Here is a 17,626-nt window from a genome sequence, read left to right on the forward strand (position 1 = left end):
AGCATCTGAAATCTGGTCTCAGTATAGAACAGCAAATAATCTTAAACACTGACTGAGACCCTTCTCCTGCATTTTAAACACAGTTTAATACCGGATAGTTTGTAAAAAGATTTAAACAGGTCAGGCAAAGACATATCACACCAGGATGCTATTCATGAGCACTCGCTACTTGGGCAATCAGTAAAGAAGGTTAATTTTAAGTACCAGTGAAATGAATTGACACAGATCTGTTCTTTCCTCTGGTTCAAAGAAAATAAAACCAAGAATCAAAACATGTCACACACCTTATAGAAGCAATGTAACAATTGCTTTCCCCAAATAAATTGTTTAGGTTTTAATTCTTAGTGGTTAATTTATTTTACATTCAAACATAGCTTTTCTGGAAGAGTGTCAGTGTACACTATTAATAATATTCCTCTTGTGGTTTTTGTTTGGTCCATGTGTACAGACTTTAATTTTATGGTAGCTTATCGCAGTGCTCATCAATGATAGTAAGCTGTGCTCTTTGTCTTTGTTTTGTAGCAATCATCAACTTACATGACGGTTATTTAAGAATATGAACATGTGTGTGAGCGTGTGTGTTTGTGTGGGTTTCGTCTGAGATAAGTCACCAACCTGGTAGCCAATATTTTCGAATATACATAGGTAGATAGATGTATTGTAAGGATCTGGAGTTCACTGAATAAAACACCCCACACTCAAATAGTATACAAACAGCAAAGAGCACTTTATTCTGCAGAAATCTAGTACACTGGGGTCCTCACCTATGCAAAGCAAAATGAGGAAGAACCCCAAATTGGGCAGGAAGTTTTTTTTTTTTTTTAAGGTACTCAGGGGGATTCCAGGATGAGTTAGGTAATCTCTAGCATGTTTGGAGCATTCAAAAGGCAGACAACTTTTGAGCTGGTCAGCAATCATGAGTTAATCATAAGACAGACCATTTCTAACCCAACAGTTAAACAACCTTCTTATTTTGCTAGATGGTCCTCAGACAGTCAGGCAGCCTGTTTGGCTTCCCATTTTCTTTGTTTGTTTGTTTGGTTTCCAACAAATGCCAATCAATTTCTGGAAAATGAGAATTCAGGCCTATTCCTTTTTAAAAAAAATTTTTTTACTATTAATTACACTTTATTAATTTTGTATTCCCCCATAAGCCCCTCCCTCCTACCCTCCAGAGCCCACTCTCCCTCCCCCTTCCTCATGCATGCCCTTCCCCAAGTCCACTGATAGGGGAGGTCCTCTTCTCCTTCCTTCTGATCTTAGTCTATCAGATCACCTCAGGAGTGGCTGCATTGTCATCTTCTGTGGCCTGGTAAGGCTGCTCCCCCCTCAGGGGGAGGTTATCAAAGAGCAGGCCAATCAGATATGTCAGAAGCAGTCCCTTTTCCCTTTACTATGTAACCCACTTGGACACTGAACTATCATGTGCTACATCTGTGCAGAGGTTCTAGGTTATCTCCATGAATAGTCCTTGGTTGGAGTATGAGTCTCTGGAAAGTTCCCTGTGTTCAAGTTTTCTGGTTCTGTTGCTCTCCTTGTGTGGTTCACATCCTCTCCAGCTCTTACTATTTCTCACTTCTTGCATAGGATTCCATGCACTCTGCCCAACAGTTGGCCATAAGTCTCAGCATCTGCTTTGATTGTTGAAGTCTGTCTTAGCATAAGCCCAGATCCTATGTCAGGCTCTAGTAGTGGAGTCTCAAATGGGTCTTCAATTTCAAAGTTGGGGTCGCACAGTAAAAAATAGTTCTTGAATGAATGGAATTTTATGTAAGAACTGGGAAATAGTAAGAGCTGGAGAGGACAGGGTCTCCACAAGGAGAGCAACAGAACAAGAAAATTTGAACACAGGGAACTTCCCAGAGACTCAGACTCCAACCAAGGACTATTCATAGAGATAACCCAGAACCCCTGCACAGATGTAGCCCAGGGCAGTTCAGAGTCCAATTGGGTTACATAGTAATGTGAAGAGGGACTGCCTCTGACATAATCTGATTGGCGTCTAAAACAAAAAAGGGGGAACTGTAGAGAGCTGCGGAATGCTGCGCCTTAAAGATGGAGCTGGTTTCCGCCTTCCACCTTCCCGATGGTGAGTGCTCTCTGTCACGAACAATTCCACATTTGGCTAAGGCCAAAGATCTGGCTTGCTTCCATGTATGTGGACCTATCTGCATTGCCCACATGGCATGCTGGGGTTGGCTACCCAGAGGCTATTTAAGCTGTGGGCTGGCTTTCCCCAGGGTCAGATGATTGTTCAAGGTTCCTGAATAAACTGCATTGAAAAAAAAAAAAAAAAGAAGCACCTGAAAAAAAAATGATTAGTAAAAATTCTACTCAAAATTTTTAATTGTATTTACCAAAATATATTGTCAATGAAGATCTGATTTTAGTAATTAAACAAGAACAATGTTTATTGATATACAAAAAAAATAGTTCTTGATCTCATTAAGTATAGGTATAGCATTTGTGACAGTATGATAAATTCATAAAGTTGCCTTGCTACGTGACATATCCAATCCATATGTCCATTCCAAGTTTTCTGATTTCTCTGGATTTACTTTAACATCAAAACCTTGATAACCTTTGGGATGATTGATATGTTGTAATATTTCTCCACAATTGTGGTTCTTATAATTAAATCCATATAATTGTGTGAATTTTAAAAATTAGCTTCTTCAAGCTGGGTAGGGCAGCACATGCCTTTAATCCCAGCACTTAGGGAGGCAGAGACAGGCATATGTCTGTGAGTTCAAGGCCAGACTGGTTTACACAGGAAGTCCATGACAACCGAGGCTACACAGAGAAACCCAGTCTCAAAGAAAACCTAAAAGATATTAGTTTTTTCCTTTTAAAATTAATAAGCATTATGGTATTTCTGTAATATTATAGAATCATACCCTGTTTCTTCAGACTTTCCCCTTATTCCTATAGTTTTATTAACCTGCAATGCTGGTTACTTCTTCTCCTTTCATTTCATGTTCCAAACCATTGATGCCTCCGTTTCCTTGGTGCAGGTCTTTGCTTGGCTGAATTAGTTATACTAACCCTTCTTACTTTCTGGATTTTTTTTTTTTTTTTTGGCTTTTGAAATTTTCCCATTGTTCTGTGTGCACTTTCCAACTTTCTGAGTTCTCTTGTACTCTCAGTGTCTTGAATCTGGGATGGATCCCATTTCCCAAGGTCCTCTACTTTCCTTCATTTGGTCAAATATCTTGTGTGTAGGCAACATCCTATCTCTGTTTCTTCTTGCTTCCTGTATGGATGCCATGTTTCCCTGCTCAGTTTGTCTCTCTCCCCATGGAACAATCTCCTTTCTATACAGCACAAGGGTTATCCTTCCACATTATTTGAACTCTGAGTCCTGCCACACAGCAATGAAACGTTCCCTCACTATCCTCATTGTAGCATCTACCTTGTTTTATTCCCTGAAAAATTTAAGAATTAAATGTTGAGAAATAGAAGATGCCTGCATTGATTTTCATTGGCTGCCAGCAATTTGTAGGTATTTAAAAAATATGAGAAAACTGTTTTTCTGGCACAGTGCACAGTGTAAAGGGAAAGAGAGCAGAGAGAAGGATTTTTATTCTCAAGGAATTGCCAGAGTAATTGGAGAGACAAGACAGTTCATTTTATCTTTAGAAGAATTCTGTGAGGCATAAATTAGTATCCTTGTCTGAGCATAGCTATTAAGAATATGAACTTATTTTCTTTGAGAAGATAATTTCTCAGCAGTTTTGAAATACTATAAATGGAACTGAAGAGAAAAAGCTAATGTGAGAATTCAGGATGCTAAGCAAATTCTAGAAAGTCACAGTGAAAAATTATACTCCTTTTTCTTTGACTTTTTCTGTTTCAGAATGAATGAATAGCATAGATGATACCCTTTAGGGAAATAAAATCATATTAATTTACGTGACTATAATGCTATGGGGAACCAACAACCAAGAAAATAAACACAACCTTCTCACATAATAATTTCAAAAACATATAAACTGTTTTCAGTTCATAAATAGAATGTCATACCACATTGGTAACTTATGACTCATAGAATTTGTTTAGATTACAATGTTTAAAACCTTGGCATAACATATAAGATGAATACCATATATTTATAAATGAAATATATGCAATGATAAGTAGAAAAACATATGTGTGTGAGATGAAGGAGAGGATCCATTGTGACAATAATCATATCTGTGACTTTTTTTTCTGAACACTCCTAAATAAACTGAGAGCTACTGAAACAGCGAAGTGCAGAAATACAATTGGGAGCAGCTGGAAGCAGAGCAAACCTGCAGGTAATACTTCCTTTCTTGTTTGTTTTCTTTTTTCTTTCTTTCTTCCCTTGTCCTTCCTTTGTGATTTCATACTAGCTCAGAGAACTGATCACATTGCATTATATGTTTGTAGATGAGACATGACAAGCTCTATTTGTGATAGCTTCATCACCAATGGAAAGGGTGATGAAGCAAAATAGAAAAATTTCAGACACAGACTCTGATTGGAAGGACTTGAGTCACATGCTCACACCTTCCTTAATCCAATTTTTGCAGGACTGGGTTGCAATAAGCTTTTGTCTATGTGTGGGATTCAGCCATTTGAAGTAGGAGGTAATTAATACATCATTACTGAAAACCCCCACTGTTTGTAGTAATTAATAAGTAATTAAGTCATAGCAGATCTTTAACACTTTCATTAATAAAGGAAGATAGCAAAGATCTGAGTGGTGGGAAATTGCTCTAATGAGGACCTGTTGTTAATCCATATCCTTTGTACTTCATAAGTGGGTTTCAGTTAACCCAATTGAAGGGAGGAAATATAACTTCCAGGGCAAAGCTAAATTTGGGGCTTAGGTGCATGTTACAGAATAGCACAGCTTTATGTAACCATGAATTATATCACAGGAATAGGCTAACAAGCCCTGGAAGGGATGAGTCAGCTCACTGTGCACAGTTACTGTGATGAAAAAGGGCTAGACAGGAATATGTTACAGGTAATTGTCATCTATAATTTAATAAAAAAGAAATGGTAAGAAAAACAATCATAAGGATGTACTGGGTCAAATTATATGGCAGCAACTTGACTTTAGTACCAGAAGAGAAAGAATTAAAATATTTAAAAACACATGTTTATTGGAAAATTAAACCAAGCTTTGAAAGAAGTTATCTACGATCTGCTAGGCTAGAGTATCATAGTCACCTCAGGTGGAAGAACTAATCATGTCAGGCCTTTCAGGCAGGAAAGACTAATCACTGCTTGGGACTCCAGTGTGTTGCCTTTATAATATATGTTATAAACGACAGATTATAGATCATAGTATATGTCATAGAACAGAATATATAGCAGCTGTAAGTTAATATAATAGACAGATACAGATTTGTGTTTTATTTCTTGTCCATAGAGTCCATCAATATGTAAATTTATCTGATGATACTGTACTTTGGAAGCACTTGTGATAATATAATTATTTCTTTACTAAATTATCTGTGAGTCCTTATTTACCCTAAAGCTGAGTGGAAGAAATCTGAACTTCTGCCTGGTGATAATGGGTCCATGCTTTTCTTTCTCTGCTTGAGTTGTCATGGAAATCCAACAAAGCAAAGTTTAAAGAAGATGCAGTATTTGACAATGTAATATAAATAGGCTCAGGAGTCAATGAAAAGTTATATTATGAATTTAAAACTGAATATAGGTAAAATATTAACAATTGATAAAAACAAGAGGGGTGTTAGAAAATTTATTAAGAATTTTCAGACAGCTATGATAAAAATTTATCAATAAACAGGTATGCAATTCAAATAGTTTTGAGCCTGATCAAAGAAATAGAAAATGTAACTAATAAAAAATTAATTATCAACAAAAGTGTTCAGTAAATGTTCACGATGAAGGATGCAGGAGCCAGAGGAAAGAGTCATTAAGTTCTAAAATGACACTGTATAAATAACACTGTGCAAGGTGAAGTAATGTGTTGGGCAGGGGAAGCAGATCAGGGGCTGATAAACTACAGCAGAGGACCAACGTTTATGCCATGAAGGTTTCATAGAGGAAGGCAAAGTGAACAGGTATGAAAAAGAAAATACGGCTGAATGATGATGAGATTCTGTAGTCCAAGCAGGGAGGACGCTGATACAGAAGGAGTATGGAAAATCTAGCCAGCCAGTCTTGGCAGTGAGCTACAGGTTTGGTGAGAGAATCTATTTCACAATTAGACTGGAAAGCAATAGATGAAGACATACCCACATACCCGTAGATGGTAGGTGCACATTGTTATGGCAAGTAGCCTGGAATATCATGTCTTTTTAGTGTGTTGTTTCCATAATATAAACTCACCATAAACTATCTAGTAAATTAGGTTGACCACTTTAAAATTTAAAAACATCTTGGCTAAGATGCTCAATCCCCATTTAGAAAAATGCAAAGAGGATGGAGAAAACAGGGAACAGGACAGGAGCCTACCACAGAAGGCTTCTGAAAGGCTCTATCTACCCTGTAGGGTATTGAGGCAGATGCTGACACTCATAGCCAAACTTTGGGCAGAGTGCAGGGAATCTTATAAAAGAAGGGGGAGATATTAAGACCTGGAGAGGACAGGATCTCCACGAGGACAGCAACAGATCCAAAAAGTCTGGGCACAGGGGTCTTTTCTGAAACTGATACTCCAGCCAGGGACCACTCATGGAGATGGCCTGGAACCCCTGCATGGAGGTAGCCTATGGCAGTTCAGTGTCCAAGTGGGTTCCATAGTATTGGGGACAGGGACTGTCTCTGATATGAACTGATTGCCCTGCTCTTTGATCACTTCCCCCTGAGAGGGGAGCAGCCTTACCAGGCCACAGAACAAGACAATGCAGCCACCCCTGATGAGACCTGATAGACTAGGATCAGAGGGAAGGGGATTGGGAGAGGGACATGGATGGGTAAAAGGGAGGATGGGATTGTGAGGGGAGGAGGGAGAGAGGTACAGGGGGATACAAAGTGAATAAACTATAATTAATAAAAACAAAAATAATTAAAATTTAAAAAGCAGTTTAACAAAAGGTCTTTACGAGGCAGAAGAATCATAAACTATGCTCAATTCATTTTAGGAAGCCAATACTACTCAGATAGCAAAGCTGACAAACATATTACAAAAAACAAAAACCATCAACCAGTATTTCTTATCCAGGAGTTTCCAACAATTTTAAACAAACAAACAAACAAAAAAGAGTTAAATATTACAAGCATCTTTAATGAACTTCTAGTAAATTATACTGAGTGAAGAAAAAGTCTATCTCAAGAGTCTGTCTTGAGACAGCAACTCAGCTGTTCTCCAACACACTTTAGTCAAAGGTGGTTTTAAGTTTTGCTCATCCTGCCTCTGCCTTTCAAACTGTGGGATGACGGGACTGTGCGGTCATGCCAGCTATTATATTGTGCTGAGGATCAAACCTGGGATTTCATGCTTCTCACGCCAGCACGCTGCCACCTGAGCCACACCTCCATCTCCCTATTGCATAATATTCTTGAAACGTTGAAATGCTAGAGATGGAGAATATGCACATGATGTCAGAATCAAGTAGGTGAAGAAGATGAGAGAACGGCGTCACTGTGGAGGACTCAGTGGAATTTTGTGGTGATGGGAATATCCTCAGTCTTGCATCCAAGCCAGTTTTCTGACTGTTTTTATCTTGCCATCATTTGCGAGATATTCCCACTGATGAAAAAGATCCTCCAAAAAAAATTTTGTTCGTTTTAGGCTTCTGCAGAACGAGACAACTGTAGCCTCCTTCCTTTTGGCAGAGTTTTCCTGATGATGCTTCTTATCCAGTCTCCACGTGTCAAATGTTTGAAGATTTGGAGTTTTCTTTCAGAGAAAGAGAAAAAATACCACTGATGACATGTTACATTTGATTGGGAAAATTTGCTAGAGACAATATTTAACCAGAATCCACCTCTTGGTTACTTGGTAGTATCATCTGATCCCAAGTACATATAATTGTAATCTGGTCCTAATTAAAGCAAATGAGTTATAGACCGCCAAGAGAGGGAAGGCATTTCCAACATTGGCAGGTTCTGACAAAACATTAAACTGGAAATTGAACCTGAAGCCAAGTTCCATATATTACAATTTTGTGGGCACATTGTTAGTCCTGCACGTTAATATTCGGTCTCAGTTTCTGTTCCAAATTAATTTTCAAGTATTTTCTTTGCTTTGGTCAGGATTTTCTGGGATCTGGCAGGGACTTCTCATGTAGGGGAATCTATACTGCATTTCAGTCAATGGGAAAATTAAGAAATACACTGACAGAATACTAAATTCAGTAAGGATCTAAAGAGAGAGTTTAGTTAGTAAAGTTTGCTTTGCTTTATACGCAAACACAGAGCATGAGACTGATCCCCCAGACCCACATCATAATCTAGGCATGGTGGTCCATCTTGACCAATTCTAATTTCAATGAACCCAGAAGATTAAAGAACTTTCTAGAAGTTTTGTTCAACTCCATGAGATCTGGTTCAAGTCTGCATGGCTAGTAGCCGACCTGAGGAAGCTTGGGCGACTCCTTCTTTGCTAAGTCCTTCTAAATCCTCCCCTGGCATAAACTGTCTTCTCAACTTCTACTACAAAGGTAAAATTGTATTTTTCTATGCAGATCTCCAGAACATATGCTGAAAAGAATATCTTGCCATGATGAATAGCAATTGCCTATCTTTCCCCAAACTTAGTGGCCAGCAAGGAACCAATAGCTGTGTGGCTCCTGGTGCACTGTTGGTTAGTGACCATTTATTTAATGATTGACTAGGCCAGGATGTTGGCCAGCAAGGTGATGTCTAGAGAAGAAGATACTTTCTATATAGTCATTATCCTTCCTTTTCTGTTTATTCCTAACATATGTAAATTATAGAGATTAATGTTTCTGGTTTAATGGTTAAATTAATGGTTAAAATTTTTACTGATATGCTCAAATTAAATTATAAAAATAATACATAAATATTTCCTTCCGTAAATGGAACAATAATGTCTCTAAACCTGAAGTCATCTTTCAACACCTCCCTTTTCCCTGGAAATCATTTGTTTCTCAAGAATTCTGCAGACAATCATGAAGGTCATGAAGGTATTATTTACTTCATATAGATCCTTTTAGAGTTGAAAATGTTTATTTAGATGTGTATGGAAAAAATAACGAGAAAAGCGTAAAACAAATAGCCTCAAATGCAGTTATGTTCATGAGCATTTTTCACTGGATGCTATCATATTTGGGACTGCTCTCCATTTCCACGCTATGATTTTACTACAATTCCCTTATTTATGCCTCTATTGTTCCACAATGTCAGGATTCTCCATGCCTTGCCTTTCGTCTCTGATTCTTGTAAACTGCTCCTCCCCTTCCCTCAGTTTTTCCCTAGTACTCTTATTTGGACTTAACTGTTGCCACAGCTATGGTTCCAGTAATAATACATTACATCCTACCCATGCTACCTCTCTGGATGACTTCTTTTGTAATCTCCCTCAATGATACAAAATGTTTTGCAAGTTGTACAATGTGCCTTATTCTGTGTTATAAATAACAGGCAAGATGTAAATACTCTTCTAAGGAGATAAATGTCAAGATCTTCAGTGCATCTATGCATTAAATAGCCACCAGGTCACCATGTTTACATCACAACTGAATATTTTCTCACATAACTTCCTAAGTAATTTTATGAAATATATGAAGTTTTGGAAGCAGCCAGTCTCCACATTGACTTGTGCTCTGTGAAGAGTGTCACAATGAGAGGGAACATGCTTCTTTTTACTGGTGCTATTTGAAATGACATCTTTTCCTTTTTAGTGGAAGATGTTAAAATTGAATTTTTCTATAGTTTTGATCATGTTGTTGAGAAAAACTAAGATGATGTATGATGTCTCTCTATACTAACATTCTGAATTCAAACATCCTTTTATATATTAAAGCAGTCTGATCTATTATTTAAAATTAAGTAATTAATTTAAAGGCCACAAGAGTTTCAGTAAGCTTAAGCGTACCGGAGATGTTTGTTTCCTATCAGACTGGCCCACTGTGATGCCTTCCTGGGTGCAGGCTTCTGGGGTAGGCACAGAAAATGTGATACTGGATAAATGTGTGTGTGTGTGTGTGTGTGTGTGTGTGTGTGTGTGTGTGACTGTCACTGCAGGACAGTAGAGTGTCAGTATATACTGTCAAACAATAAAAATACATCATCAGAAATAGAATCTGTGTAATAGATTTTCAAATGATTAGCTTGAAATTTTCTGTGAAATTTTAGAAGGATATAGGTCAAATTTTTGTGCTGTAGAAAGTTAAGCCAGTGTGACTAATATGTCACTTCTAGTTTGTCCTGGACAATTGTCATTCAAATGTATTCATTTGGTTTAAAAAAATATTTCAACCTTATCTATTTTGTGATCTTTTGAATTTACAAAACAATGGTAAAAATGGAAATATTGTTATTCAAGTGTGTCCTATGCCACAGACCAGACCCTGATTTGAAGACTGAGGGCATCCCTTGCTAGTAATCTTACATTTAATACTAAGCTTTGAAGTAAATGCCTTGTTCAAAGACCACATTTGATGGAGTGAATTTATTCCCCGGGGAAAGGCAATCACACTGTTGTACATGAACAGGTAGCATTACAGTTCACATTCATGGTAGCTGCTTTTTTGGAAAGTAGATTTGGTCTTGACAAAGCAGGATGGAAAGTGGACATGTGTCAGGGGACAAGTGCCATGCGGTCAGGGGCACACAGAACTCATTATTAACTAGCTATCTGGTCCATAGTGATTCCTTAATAGACACAGGAGGTTTGGGTGGCACAGAGGACATATTATAGTAGGTGTGTGTTTGTGTGTGTGTGTGTGTGTGAAAGTGTGGGGCATTAGGGTGACAGTTGATACTTCTGAATAGGGGTTTGAGAGGCCCTGAAGATCGCTTTGCTCTGTAAAACTCCTTGTTTTAAGTCTTGCTTTCATGTTGTTGTAATTAAAAAAAATGAGTGTTTTGGGCTATATAATGTTTATTATTAACCTTAAGATTATCATGGCAGTAGTATCTAAGCCACTATCACAAATACTAAGACACAGGCACCTGTTAGATTTTATAATTGCCTTATTTACCTTGGACCAGGCACATATTTTACCTATGCCGTCTCAGTAACCTCACCGTCCACCTACCAGTCCCCATCCAATGTCATCCACCTTAATCATCCTCATCTGCTCTACCTCCATCCATAATCCCATGGTATATTTGTTTGTGTTCTTCATCTGTGTCTTTTCATACCATTATTGGAGACCTTCCTCTTGGCCCATATAGCTTTTTCTCCACACTAATGCATCATGGAACCCTCCTTCAGCCTCTCTTCCTATCCCTCTGTCCCTCCTAATTCTTCTGTCTTCTCCGAGCCTGGGAAACTTAGTCAACCAATCAGGCTTGTCTGAGGTAGGTTTACAAAACAAGGATAGGTGTAACCAGATCTTGAGGGCCAGTAACAAGCATCAGACCAACCTCCAACACTTTCATTAAATGTTTTCAGGGGAAAATGACCTGTTACTTTGTCTAGTGTGTAGGCAGAATAAAAGTCTGGATATAGGAGATCGGTACAAATAAATAATTAAAAAAAAAAGAGTGCCTATGGCATGGGTTAGGAAATGTCACAAGTGTTGGATAAATGCCTTGTACATCTTTTATTTTAATTAATCAGTTAATTAACTTTACATCCCAACAGCAGTTTCCCTTCCCAGTCCTTGGCTTCCACCTCCACCCTCCCCTGTTGTTCCATGCTCTGCTTCCACCCTTGGAGCGTCCAGGAAGATGCTGCTCGGAAAGATGAATCAGAGCCGAAATGGGACAGGTCTGCAGGATCCCAGTACTGATGGGACCAGGAGTCTGGGAGAAAGCCTTTTCCAATACAGCTTCACAAGTGCTACAACCTTTTAGCTCGGAGCCCTCCCAGTGACACCACAACTCTCAGTGCATTTATTTGGGGTGAGCCAAGGCTATATGCACCTTGGGGAATGGAAAGGAATTTCTAGGGTAAGGTGCATGTCGTTGGCTAAGACTGATATGCAGAGAACCCTTTATTTGAATGGAGAGGAATTTCGGGTGCCAGGCTACCTGACTACGTCAAGAACTGTGAAGGTGGTGGACTATGTGATGGGGCATGGAGGAACAGAACCAGGAGGGAGAAATCCTGACCCCTGCCAGTCTCAAGATAGAAAATGTGGAGGTTGGATATGTCTCAACCTCGCTCTTGCTTCAGGAGGGTTTCCCTGATGGCACAGCCCACTGGCCGAACATCTCCCCCATTCATTCTTCTTCCTTGTCTTTTCAGGAAAGGGGAGGCCTCCATGAATACCAATCAGCTTTGGCATATCAAGTAAGTCTAGGCAGATCTTCTACTGAGGCTAAATGAGGCAGCCCAGTAGGAAAGGGTAACAAAGGCAGGCAACAGAGTCAGACAGAGACAGCCCCTGCTCCTGCTGTTGAGTCCCGCGTGAAGACCAAGCCACACAGCTGTTATATATGTGCAGATGACCCAGGCCAATCCTATGCAGGCTCCCATTTGTTGGGTCAGTCTCTGTGAGCAAATATGGGTCCCAGGTTAGTTGATTCTGTAGGTTTTCTTATGGTGTCCTTGACCTACTTGGCTACTAGAACCTTTCTCTCCCTCTTCTGCGAGATTCCCCAAGCTTTGCCTAAAGTTTGGCTGTGGATCTTTGTACCAGTTTCCATCAGTTGCTGGGTGAAACCTCTCTGATGATAGTTAAGCGAAGCGCCTGTCCCTAAGTATAGCAGAACACCATTAAAAGTTTCAGGGTTGGGCTCTCCCTCTCTCATGGCGTGGGTCTCAGGCTGGACTGGTCATTGCTTGGCCATTCCCTCAATTTCTGCTCCATCTTTAATCCTGCACTTTTTGTAGGAAGAATTGCAGGTCCATACAACTTATATAATTCATAGAGATACTTCTATAGTTTTCTTGAAAATTGTTGCTTTAGAAAGCTAAAGCAAATCCCTATCTATTCCATACCAGTGAAATTTATGTTATTTTCATAAAGTTTTAAAATTAAATTTATTTACTTTGCACATACTAGTGTTTGTGTGGGTGTGGGAGTGTGTGGGGTGTGTTTTGGTGTACATGAGGGCACATGTGTGGAGATCAGAGGACAACTTTCAGGAGTCCATTTGGTGGGTACTGGGGTTGAATTTACATCCTCAGTCTTGGCAGCAAGAGCTTTTATTATTCATTGGGCCATCTCAAAGGTCCTTTCTCTTGGTACTTACCCTTCCTTTGACACAAGGTCTCATGTAGTCCATGCTGAAGTCAAACTCCCGCTTCTGCTTCCCAGGTACATATTTTCTGGAAGCCATTTCACTAGTCCCTCCCTGCCACCCTAGCAGGTTGCACTCCCACAAAAAGAATTGTGGCTCTACAGAATTATGACAATGTTCTTCTAATCCCAAGTAGCATTAAACTCTTCAAGTTTTTAATCAAATTGAACACTGTTATATTTTGCTTATGTTAATATGGTAAACTACCTTAACTGATTTCAAAGAGTAAAAATTACATTTTATAAATTTAGTAAACTCTATTTGGAAAAATGATATTGTGTTTTTTTAAAGTGTGAAACTCTGTATGCTTATTTTATTAATTCATTTAGTAATAGCATCTTATATATTTATGTTACATTTTATTTTATAAAAATTGCATGTGATAAACACAAGTAACAAAACCATTATGAAAATATACTTGTTAACATTACAACTGCAATGTAGAGCAATAAAAAACATTTTAATCAAGAAACTGGTGCTTTTTAAACATTTTCTGTCTAATTATTATTTTCCCCTTGTGTTAATTACAAGAATTTAATCATTTGAATTTTGTGACTAACTGATCCTAAAACACTGTGTGGGGACCACTGGTGTGCTTGTCCTAACCTCCTGTGAGAATGGAGTAGGGCAGACAGTAAAGTGTACAAATGGGAGGCACTGTCTTTTATGTATTAACGACCTTAAACATGATGAAAAAAAATTAAACCAGGTTGCCGCATGAAAATGGTAAGCTAGCCAAGAGCCAGACAACTCAGAGAAGCTTGAGGGTCCTGAAGGGTTAAGGACCCAACCTAGAGCAGACCCTTCCAGAACATTCATGTCTCCCCAGCCACTGAATCTTCATGCAACCCATGTGCCGAAGCTCAAATGTATAGCGGCCAGGCCTTTCCAGTTAGGCTTTGTTGGACCCTGACTGGTTAAATGTAGATATGCAAATAAGGTGGAGAAGAGGCTCAATCAGGGAAGCGTGGTCAAACCGGGCTTTTAGCAAGGTTTTGCTTGATTTCTTCTTATTCTTTTGTGTGTGCTACAGCATTATTTGGTTACCTGCAGTCCACTTTAGAGCCTTGAGTCTGTCAGCGTGAGAAAGTTTTGTATCAGGCTCCTGAGCTCTCTTGCACTCCTGTTTCTTCCCTCACTTCCTCCTTCCCTCCCTTCTTCTATCCCTCCCTGCCCCCCCACTCTTTCTCTTTAAAAATTCTTTCTGCTCACTTATGGGCTAATATTTTAGAATAGGTTTTTAAGGCCCCAAATTAATTTATAACACCTCACAAGGTTCAGTTTACTAAATATTCCTCAAATTATTCCTCGCATTACTACCATCTTGACAAGCTTGTATACTGTGATGATATCTTCTACCCCTTAAGTAAGTTAAATTAGAAAGAAAAAAATGGCTTCAAGGCTCCATTAGATCTTCAGCTCCCCTGTGGTGAGCATGCTGTTTGGGTAGAGAAGCTTCTCCTGAAACACTTTACTATCTCAAAAGGAAAGAAAGAATGGAACTAATGGTTTGGGCAGTCTACTTCTGTGTGCATTCTTAGGAACTTCTAGAACTCTGCACAGTGGCACAGGGCATACATATTGCTTTCTGGAAACATGGATATTTGCCATACTTTGCAAAATCTTTGCTTTCTATGTTTCTTACACACCTTTTCCTTTAAAGTTCTCACGTGAAAAGTATGGATATTAACAGCTTTCTCATAATAATTTTATAGCAGTGATTAAATGAATGAATGTGTGTTTATGAGTATGGCTTGGAATGGAGATAGCACCTCGAACTCCTTAGCTTTTGCTCTCAAGTACCAGATCATCAGTAATCATGGATTCAGGATTGACAGGCTTCCCTTCTGTCAGCCTTTATTTAAATATTTGGCACACTATCAATCTTATCTTAACTATATCATACATGATAAGGGAAAATGTTGTTGTGGGAAATACTCTTTCCATAAAAGATGGATTCTCATTAATTATTAAGACATCGTTTAAACATGTACTTGAGCAAAAGACATGAGAGGGATGGTCCGATGAAATGCCTCAGTGGCTAATGGTGCTTGCTGCTAACCCTGACAACCTGAGTTCTGCCCTCAGGGTACATACTGTGAAAGGAGGTAACTCAGCTTCTAAAAGTTGTCTTTTGATTGACACACACACACACACACACACACACACACACACGGATAGACACAAGGACATGAACACGAACACTGGACAGGAACAAGGACATGGACACATGCAAAATGTAACAAAATCAATTGAAATAGAAGCAAGGAAGTATTCAGGTAGTGAAGAATCCTCCAAAACAAGAGTGGGGCCTCACGGAGAGAGTCGCAACTATTAGCAAAGGAAACTAAACGAAGAGGGAGAAGCTGACATTGCTGACAATACTCCTTGACTCCTGACAAATAAGTGTTACATAATGTTTATTTTTCCCTCTCCCAGGTTGCTTTGAATCTACTAATCTTGTTTTTTCCCCCCTTAGAAATACAAGGGTTACTATAGCAGTCAGAATGCTTTAGAGCAATGGGGATTATCATTTACATGAGCAGATTTTAGCTATTATTACTCACTAACTTGTTACTGTGAGCAGTATGTATAAAAAGGACAAAGAAACCAAATTCAAGAGGAGTCCTCTGTCTGTTAGTTACTCCATTTTAGGCAGTGTGTGAAGAAACAGGAAAGCAAAGAACATAAGTTCCTATGCGTAATTTCCAATCTAAGAGCCTCCAAGTAGTGAGAGCCTGATGGTTTCTTACATATTTGTGAGGAATTGGGACCAGCCTAAACAAATGGCCTGTGTGGTATCTGGCCACCAGGAACTGTTTCTTTAATTTATGTATATTTATTTAGAATTATGTGCGCATGTGCCTCTATGGGTGTCATGCACATCTGTGTGAGGTGTCACGTGGATGGCAGAGGGGAGCGTCAGATTTCTTGGAGCTGCTGGTCATTGGTTCTGGGAACCAAATGTGGATCTTTTGCAAGAGCAACAAAGACTCTTCTTAATGGCAGAACCATCTCTCTGCATCCCCCAAGACTTTTTTATAATAAATTAGACTTTTTTAGAATAATTTTTATTTTTTTATATTAATCACAGATTATTTACTTTGTATCCCAGCCATAGCCCCCTCCCTCATTCTCTCCCAATTCCACCTTCCCTCCTTCATCTCCTCCCTGCCCCTTTGCAACTTTACCTCATCTTCCTCATTGCTGGATATTAAGGGAAGCCACAATCTTCCTAATCGTCTAGTCTAATTCTGTCCCTGAGTTTTCTTTATTGCCTAAGAGCATAATTTTTTTCCCTGTTAGTTCCACTTTGTGCCAGCTTTGGCAGATGCTTAAGTGTATTTGCCAGCCAGTGTGGAGTTCCCCTCTTTCTCCCTTGCTGAACATAATTGTACTAAACCTCTAGCTTAATTTTCTGCTTTTCATGCTTTCTCTCAGCCCCACAGTTAGCTGTTCACACTAACCTTTCAGTTTAATTTTCTCCCATTAGTCCATGCTTTCAGCCTCAGAGTCACTACCCACAAACGTCAGTGTAAGATAACTTTTTAAAAAGGAGTCTGCAGAAGTGGACCCCAGCTACTGAGGAAGACCCAGGCCCAGACTCTCTATTCCTCTGTAATTCTTTGCCGAGTTTTAAATATGTCTAAAAGTTCTTATACCGAGAATGACCATGATGTTTAATTTCTCATACAAAACTATAACACAGGAACATTTCTATCGTTAAGTGATAAATAGCAGAAGTGCGAACATTATAAAAAATAACTTTTTCTATTCTTAAATTTGATCCTTAATCCAAATCTTATACTTTATTTTCCCCCCTCAGAGTTTAATTATAAAAATTTGATTAGTAAAGAAACAGGCCATGAATTTGAAGAAGAGTGGCAAGGACTATGAAAGAGGGTTTTGAGGAAGGAAAGGGAAGATAGAAATGTTGTGCTATATTCTCAAAAATAGGATACAAACATTTCTTAAAAATATTTAATTTTTTGATGTAAGTAAAAAATAAATTACTGTTACCTTTTCAATAGTAGATTAGAAAATTGGCTAGTGAAGCTTAAAGGACAATGAAGAAAACCTTGCCATTAAATATCGTGTGAGTAGGTCTCTTACAAAAGCATATGGACATTAACATTGGTATTAGCATTACAGCATTAGGACTTAATCTAGAAAATAGCAGGGAACATTTGAGGAGCTAGACAAAGGAAGAATGAATTTTGTGACCAAAACATTAAATAAGAAGACTTGCTTCATTGGACCTTAGATTACAGTTAACCCAAACATTCTATAAAAATATGACATT

The 17,626-nt window shown here is 38.7% G+C and overlaps 1 long non-coding RNA gene across 1 annotated transcript; it reads left to right on the plus strand.

The window, feature by feature from the left end:
• Positions 1-4,225: 4,225 nt before the first annotated feature.
• On the plus strand, positions 4,226-13,508 carry LOC132652198 (uncharacterized). The gene is made up of 3 exons (XR_009589676.1): positions 4,226-4,298; positions 7,736-8,606; positions 11,720-13,508. It is a non-coding gene; the product is annotated as an uncharacterized LOC132652198 (long non-coding RNA).
• The last annotated feature ends 4,118 nt before the right edge of the window (positions 13,509-17,626 follow it).

Source organism: Meriones unguiculatus, chromosome 2 (genome assembly GCF_030254825.1).
Source record: "Meriones unguiculatus strain TT.TT164.6M chromosome 2, Bangor_MerUng_6.1, whole genome shotgun sequence".
Classification (NCBI taxonomy): Eukaryota; Metazoa; Chordata; class Mammalia; order Rodentia; family Muridae; genus Meriones; species Meriones unguiculatus.